The sequence below is a fragment of the Panthera uncia genome, chromosome B1 (genome assembly GCF_023721935.1).
Source record: "Panthera uncia isolate 11264 chromosome B1, Puncia_PCG_1.0, whole genome shotgun sequence".
NCBI classification, from domain to species: Eukaryota; Metazoa; Chordata; class Mammalia; order Carnivora; family Felidae; genus Panthera; species Panthera uncia.
The window spans coordinates 196,708,867-196,717,254 of record NC_064811.1 but is presented as its reverse complement, the minus strand read 5'-3'; the positions used below and the strand labels follow the sequence as shown (position 1 = coordinate 196,717,254).

At 39.0% G+C, this 8,388-nt stretch overlaps 1 long non-coding RNA gene across 1 annotated transcript; it reads left to right on the top strand.

The window, feature by feature from the left end:
• Positions 1-285: 285 nt before the first annotated feature.
• On the top strand, positions 286-3,745 carry LOC125923494 (uncharacterized). Its single transcript, XR_007458060.1, has 3 exons — positions 286-364; positions 1,524-1,590; positions 3,662-3,745. It is a non-coding gene; the product is annotated as an uncharacterized LOC125923494 (long non-coding RNA).
• Positions 3,746-8,388: the final 4,643 nt, after the last annotated feature.

Below are 8,388 nucleotides of genomic sequence, written 5' to 3'. Positions count from 1 at the left end.
AAACAAGCAGAAAACCAAAACATGGAATCTAAACTGGCAATGCAGTTGTAAAAAAAAAAAAAAAGAATAAATTATTACACAATTGTTATAATTGTAATAATTTCAATAAGAATCTCACCTTGATGGCATAAAAAGCAGGAAGCACCGCATTATAGATTCATCAGAAGCAGGTGATACATCACATATAGATTCCCAAAGTCTGTTTTGAGGGTTAAGGGCATTTCTACAAATCGTCCACTGCCTACTTGTTGATGGAGTTGAAATCTGTCATGGATTTCTTTTTTAGGGAAGCAGTATGACATTCTGACATCTAGAACTACTGGATTATGAAGATCTCATCCAAGGCAATGTCCGTTCTTTGAAGGTAAAATCAGATTGGGTAAGATGCTAAGGAAACCGTAAGTGACTTTTTTTTCTTGTATTTCTCATAAAATAGATCTGATCTTCATGCTTAGTTTTCAGTATACTGCCTAAAACTGATGTCTAGCTACAGAAACTATTATGCCAATAGCAAAATGCCATTCATTTTCACTTTCTTTTACATGTGTGTATGTTTGTTTGTTTGTTCATTCGCTTTTGAGAGAGAGAGAGAGAGAGCAGGGGAGGGGCAAAGAGAGAAGGAGAGAGAGAATCCCAAGCAGGCTCTGTGGTATCAGCACAGAGCCCGATGTGGGGCTTGAACCCAGAAACTGGAGGAACAAGAAGAGCAGAAATCAAGAGTCAGACGTTTAACCAATGGAGCCACGCAGGCGCCCCATTCATTTTCACTTTCAACAGAAGCCTGGGTAGTTTAATACATTTTATGCATTTCTCCACTTTAGGATATGATTCTAAAATGCAAAGGTAGCAATCAGTAAGACCCTATGCACTGCAGCATGTATTATCAGTGGCTTATAGTTTATTCTAGAAAAGTTGTTGGCATTCATCCCTAAGCTAAATAAATATTTTATTCTTATAATTCACGACAAACCGGTGAGCATCCAGCTTGACTTGGACTTCCGTATTCATGTATCACCACTTTTGAATCAAAATGTTAGCCAAAGGAAGTGTTGCTGCTCTGTAGGCTTGGTCCAGAAAGGCACAAACTGTGGATGAGTATAAGAAATAATTCATAGACAAATTAGATAAATAGGTAGATAAGTGGATAGATACATAGATACATAGAGAGACAGACAGCTGAATAGATATAAATCTATATATCTATATATGTACAATGGGAACATAGGGGGAAATGGACGGATTCTTTCTATTCTACGAAGGTAGAGTCATTACCCCTGGTCACTAAAACTGCAGAATGTGGTGAATGTCAAACAGTATGATTAAAAAGATTTTGACAGAAAGTGCTTCGCTTCAAAAGCTAAGTTCATACTGCAATGAGATGAGATAATGCAGGCTTACTGGTGTATGGGACACTTCCTGTAACTCACTGAAGAAACCCTCACTTGGGCGGCATGTTTCTAACGTGAATCTAGGTAAATGTTGTCATTGAGCCAACTGACTTTTTTTTTCTTTCTCCACATCAGCTGACGCAGAGGGATGGCCTGCCCTGTGGACGGTGTTCATCTTTCCCTGTCACTCCTACCCATGCAGGTATAAGGAAGCCATGAATTAGTGGCGATTTGTGCATTCTCTGTGCCAAGCACTGTGCTAGGAATGCAGAGAAGAAAACTCTAAAATCGCCATTGCAGAGTAGGAAGAAATGTATAAAAAGATGCTGCATCACTGTATATTAAGTGCAATAGGCCATACTGTTCAATAGCATGGACTATGTCTTAGAATTTGGTAGAAAATATTTCTTGTATAATTTCATCGAAATATAAATCACCCTTATGATCAGTATTACATGTAATGATAGCTATTTTTAAACTTTTTTAATGCTTTATTTATTTTCAGAGATAGAGCATAAACAGAGGAGGTACAGAGAGAGAGAGAGAGAGAGAGAGAGAGAGAGAGAATCTGAAGCAGGCTCCAGGCTCTGACCCATCAGGACAGACCCTGATGTGGGGCTCGAACCCATGAACTGTGAGATCATGACCTGAGCCAAAGTCAGATGCTCCACCGACAGAGCCACTCAGGAGCTCCAAAGATAGCTATTTTTAATAAGAAAAATTGTCAAAGTAGTTGTCCAGGGAACTGGAATAAAATCTTGATTTTTCTATTTTCTGGTCATGGAAACATGACCAACCTAGCATTTTCTAGCTTCTGTTTCCTTATATAAAGCAATGGAAATAATACCTAAGTGTATCTTTCAGGTTTATATGAGATGATCCGTTAATAATAGAGGAAGACTGATATTGTTATAATAAAGATTATAGATAAGGTAAGAAGATAAAGGCAGGAAGAGGGAAAACATCAGGGACAAAGTAAACATACCTTAACAAAAGTGGCCAAACATAAAATGAAAACTTGAGACACTTAAAACTATTCTGGAGATTAGAAATAAATATTAAACATGAAGAAATGAGTTTTGATGGTTGAAATGCTGAGGGAACAATTCAGTTGGTACCAGCAATAGTTTGAAGATCTTCTTGGTAATAAATGACAAAGAAATCCAAATATTTGGCTTATGGCACAGGATAATACTATCCTCATCTCATTGGGTTATCCCACTAACCATGACTTTCTTAGAGTACAAAGAGGAACTAGTTCATGACAGTAATCAAAACAGAGTCAAGGACCAATTTTATGTAATATACCTGTAATTAGAGATTAGCATACTTTTTGTTTAATCTAATGAGGACGGCTCATAGGTTAAATAGGCACACAATCTACGTGAATGCAAAAAATAGTCAGAAATATAGACATGAGCTATTGAATAGTACTTTTCAAATTACAATTAGAAAAAAAAATCAGAGACACATGGAAATTTGCTTTCTGGCCACCAGATCCTATTGATATCTTGATCTGCTGGTTTTCATAAAATGTTTATGGCTGAGGCAGAATGAAGCTGCCTACTTATACATTGTTGGGTAACATAAATAACATAAAATCGCTTGAAATAACATATAATTGGTTAAAACTTAGAGCAACCATAAACATGATCTTAAGTGACTCTCAGCAGTATACTTGAAATCATCCCCCCAACTTTTTTTTGAGAGAGAGAGACAGAGAGAGAGAGAGAGAGAGAGATGGCCCAAGTGGGGCAGAGGGAAAGAGAATTTTAAGCATGATCCATACTCAACATGGAGCCCAACACTGGGCTTGACCTCACAACTGTGAGGTCATGACCTGAGCTAAAATCAAGAGTCTGATGCTTAACCAACTGAGCCACCCAAGCGCTGCTTTAAAATCCCTTTAAATTCCAGGGTTTGAGAAGATACCACCTGCAATACTGTTAGTCAGGTCCGGTGTAGTTCCTTATAAAGCATGAGCTGGTATTTGCTTCTCTTCAGTCCTGTTTTCTCATGGATGTACAGCATGATTCCAGGGAGCATGTGTCCCTTAGGTCACTATCATTCCCATGGCTACCGTCATGAGTGTGTGTGTGTGTGTGTGTGTGTGTGTGTTTGTGTGTGTGAGAGAGAGAGAGAGAGAGAGAGTTTCCAGAGTTTCCTCACTGTCACTTGGCAGGACTCAATAAAGTTTAAGATTATAAAGGTACCCTTACACCAAAGTTCGGTGAGTGCTGGCCTTGACTCATGGTTTCTCATTTGTTTCACAGAGGAGAGACCTAAGAAAGAGAGTGGTCACAGCCCCACTGTCTCGTGAAGTCCTGGATCAGAACATGGATCAAAACCAACATTCAGACTCCTCCCATAAGTCAAGAATTAATAAGACTATAATGATAAGCCAATCTGTGGTGATATTTTTACATTACGCCGTGATTATAATTAGTTGCCTTTCTGGGCTCTGCATGTCATAGTTTCCACTTATTTTGAGAGAATTTTGAAAAAGTCAAACAGAAAATAGCCAGTCCATAAGAGATGTCATAATAGGTTGTACATTTTTTTCTACCTGATAGCATTAGTCTAATCCTTTCTGGATAGAGCCCTCTTTAATGAATTCTCCGTGATGTCTCTTCTCTGGCTAGTTATAAGAAACTGTAAAAGATAGATGGTCTAGCTCTAATGAAAATAATGCAAGTTACTGACATTTAGGCTAGCCTTCCAAGCTAACTCAGACACAGTGAGAAAAGGATGGCAGGGTTCTAATGCTAAAGGGACCCATGAAGAATAGAAATGACATCAAAAGTTATGCTTTTTGTTTAATAATGAAATTAAGTTTACCGTCAAAACAGGGATTGTAAAAAGAAAAGATAATTATCAGGAAAGATTAGCACTATTTTCCTTTAAAATGTGTTATGTTAGTGTTTCATATTCCATTTGAAATAATTTCTCCTTGATGGAGGCAGCATTGGACGACAGTGGAACAGGTTGGATTATAAGGGATAAAAATGAATAAAGAAGCAAATATTTAAAACTAACATTTTTATCAGTTGCCTCCATTTAAATGCATCCTGATGATAAAGATAAAGTATCTCTCTCAAAAACAAACGCTAAAAAAATAAAAAATAAAGTATTATTTTTTTAATTTCCCAGTGAGCATCTAAGCCCTGTAATCAAAATTCCTTTTTCTTTTCACATTGTATCACAAACTCTTTTAATTTTACAATTTTACCTTTGATGTCTTACATTATTTTTTGATTTTTTTAAAGATCTTAAGTAATTTCTACATCTGATGTGGGGCTCAAACTCCCAACCCTGAGATAAAGAGTCACATCCTCCACCAACTAGGCCAGCCAAGCGTCCCTATTTATTGACTTAAAAAAAAAAAATAAATATATATATATATATATATATAGTTTATTTATTTTTGAGTGAGAGACAGAGAGACACAGAGTGCAAGCAGGGGAGAGGCAGAGAGAGAGGGAGACACAGAATCCAAAGCAGTCCAGGCTCTGAGCTGTCAGCACAGAGCCTGATGCAGGGCTTGAACCCATAAACCTGAGCCAAAGTCGGAGGCTTAACTGACTGAGCCCCCCCAGGCACCTATATTTATTGACTTTTCAAACCCTGGATGACAGGCATGTGTTCTGCTTCTGGGTAAGCTCTAAGCCACGTGAACAACAGGCAGGTTTCAGAGGCACAGATTTCAGAGCTGACAGTAAGTGAATGAATGTCACAAGGTAAGCCCTGGGAATCTGTTCTCTAATGCATGGTCTTCCCTTCTGTGCTGTCATAGTCCCTCAGCCAGTTCTGAGATCCAAGTCCTACAAATGTGTTCTATTAAAACAATATGATGGAGAGACGCCTGGCTTGCTCAGTCGGTTGAGTGCCAGTTCAGCTCAGGTCATGATCTAATAATGGTTGGTGAGTTCGAGTCCCGCTTCAGGCTCTGTGCTGACAGCTCAGAGCCTGGAGCCTGCTTCAGATTCTGTGTCTCCCTGTCCCTCTCCCCTTCCCAGCTTGGGTTCTGTCTCTCTTAAAAATAAATAAACATTAAAAAAATTAAAAAAAAAAAGAATCTGACTTCGGCTCAGGTTATGATCTCAAGGTTTGTGACTTCAAGCCCTGCATTGGGCTCTACTCTGTCAGCACGGTTCTCGTTCGGCACCTTCCCCGCTTGTGCTCCCTGTCAAAGGTAAATAAATGAACTTAAAAAAATAAAATAATATGATATAATATTGAAGGAACAAGTGACTCCACAGGCTTCCATTCCACTGTATGAAAATGCCTAAAATTTTAAGAGATGTATTTTCAGGAAATCAATGATTATTTCATCTAAGAAAGGATTTTGCTACAACTCCAAGACATAAAAGAGGGACAATCTTTCAAGTTGACTGTTTAAAGGATGCTTCATGTTTTTCCAAACCAACATGATAATTAAACGATTTCTTCATTTCAAGGACGGAATAAAATAGAGGGAAAATAACAAATGAGCAGGTGTTGTTTAAAGATCAGAATTCTGTGTCCATATTGGCTTTCACATTAGTGGATTTTTGCCCCTGGGGTAAACTGTATAGAGGGGGAAGTTAATATACTGTGCATTAATAGATATTCAATAGAAAGAATCTAATCCAGTCCAACAAGCTGGATTTCAATAAACACTTTTGAGTGCTCACCACGTAGCTTTCTCTGTGCTATGTGTCTGTCAGGGAGAGAAGATGGATTTAGAATTATTTTGTATGTTGAATCCAATTACAAAAGAAGAAGAAGAAGAAGAAGAAGAAGAAGAAGAAAGAAGAAGAAAGAAAAGGTTTGGAAGAGAGAGAAAGATAGGAAACTCACAGGTTGCCAGTGAGTCAGCCAAGGGACATGAAGATTGAAAAATGTCAGAGTACCCCCTTGGGCCTCACACTATGGCCATCAGCATCCTCGTATGTGCATGCCCCCCGCCCCTGGCACGTTCACACAGCAGTGGCCTAACCCAGAAGTTCTGTCTCATCATCTCCACCCCCTCCCACCCTGGGCGGGGCTTGGGTGCCTAGTTATACAGCTGTGTGTGTCCCATAAACGGGCATTTTTTGGAAAGGTAGCTTTCCCCACAATAAAATGTGATGTCACTGAAGGGGAGAGCCTTGGCTCAGTCATTGTATCCCTCCAACCTGTTATATGATAGGGTAGGAGCTCTGTTAACATTTGTTGATGGAAGGAAAAGACAGAGGAAGAGAGAGGGGGAAGCCCGGTGGTGAGGAAGGAGGCAAGGAGAAGAGGCCAAAGCGTGGGAGTGGGTATGAGGAAAGACGCCTGGGGGCAGAAAGGAAAGTTCCACCTGAAATACAGAGAAACACCTAAAATTGTAGGGGGAGAGCTTGCTTCTGGAGAATCAGTCTCCTCTCCTTTCCTTCTTTCTCTTCCTGCTGCTCCTCTGTCCTTGTGGTGGTTTTGGTTTTTTGTTTGTTTGATTTTTGTTTTGTTTTGTTTTCAGCCTATTTAGGTGCGGAGCTCCCTTATCTCTGTTTCTCCTTAGATCACTGCCCAAGGGGCTTTTGGAACTTGTTGGGTGGACTGTATACCTCCTCAGTAGTGCTAATTATAAGCAAATGCTTAAAAGAAAAAAAAATACGTATCTGATATTGCAACAAATAAATAAAGATGAACAAGTTTAGACAGGAAGAAGAAATGTTCGCAATACCCCTTACAACAATCGCCTTTATTTATTTAGGTCTAACAACTTAACAAATATCTCTGGCAATTGAGAAACGTGGCATTTTCAAACCGCACAAATATCACTTAGCTATCTTTCCTTCAGTACAGTTCCAAGGTGAAATGCGACGCGTCTCACAGTCTCAAAATTGATTTCCAGACCTGCAATCTAATCCAACAAGACTGAAATGTTTCGCGCTTGCAAGGTACTGAAGGAGAAAGGGCACCACCCAACTGCAGGGGTCTCTAGGGAGTGAACTACCTACAAACTGAAAGTGGAAAATCAGAGCGAAATGAAATTACTGCTTCACAAAGTAGGAAACCTTAAATCTAAGAGCCTCCGGGAATATTAGCAAGCCCCTGAGAGATGTGGCTCAACTCAGGAATCACAAGGGTACCCACTGTGTGCGTAGAGTTTTGCGATTTAAAAAGCGTATTTGTATACAATGTACCATTTGTGCTTCACAATAATCCTGGGCGCTCTTGTTGACACTTGTACAGACGTGCAAATGAGGCAGTTAAGAGGCTTGTACAGACTTTAGAGCAGGAGCAATTCTACTCAAGGAGAGAACTGCCATGCTTCCTCCACCAGGTTCTCACCTTATTTCGCAAATTCTTTTCAGCCCCCAAATCTCCAACCTTCCACAGAAATTGCTTAAAAGTAAGTTTTAGCAGGCCATTCTGATTTTATGACCCTCCAAGCAAAAACCCATACAGCGATTCAACCCACACTACTGACAATACATATGAGCGAAACTTATTATAAACTCTATTTCACAATGCCTAACGGAGAATATAATTCAGCATTTGTCATAAGTAAGAACACTGTTTAGATACAGACAGTACTCATCTGACGGAGAGGAAATAAAAGGTAATGAGAACTTTTTAGAGTGTGATATCTGGTACACTACCCAAAATAACAGCATGGTGTTAATTTGTTTATAAATTAGGACATTAAACTCTTCTCAACTGATGTATCAAAGATTTACAGTACAGGAAACAAGAAGAAGAAATAGCTCCTATCTGGAACATTCCTTAGGGACTGAAGCAACCTTTCTTGGCAGATATCCACATAGGTAAATATACGTATAAAAGAAGAGTGATAAATGCCATGCTAATGCTTCAAGATAATCACCAACGAAAGATAATTATCTTCCATAATTCCACATGTTACAATGATGCTTGATTTGCTAATGAAAATGTGGTTTTTATTCTTGCAAAGCCAATGTCTTAAACTCCAAAGAATTTGCTGTCATATCCGCCATGATTGTCCTTCAGTGAGGTTATAATATTCACCCACAGA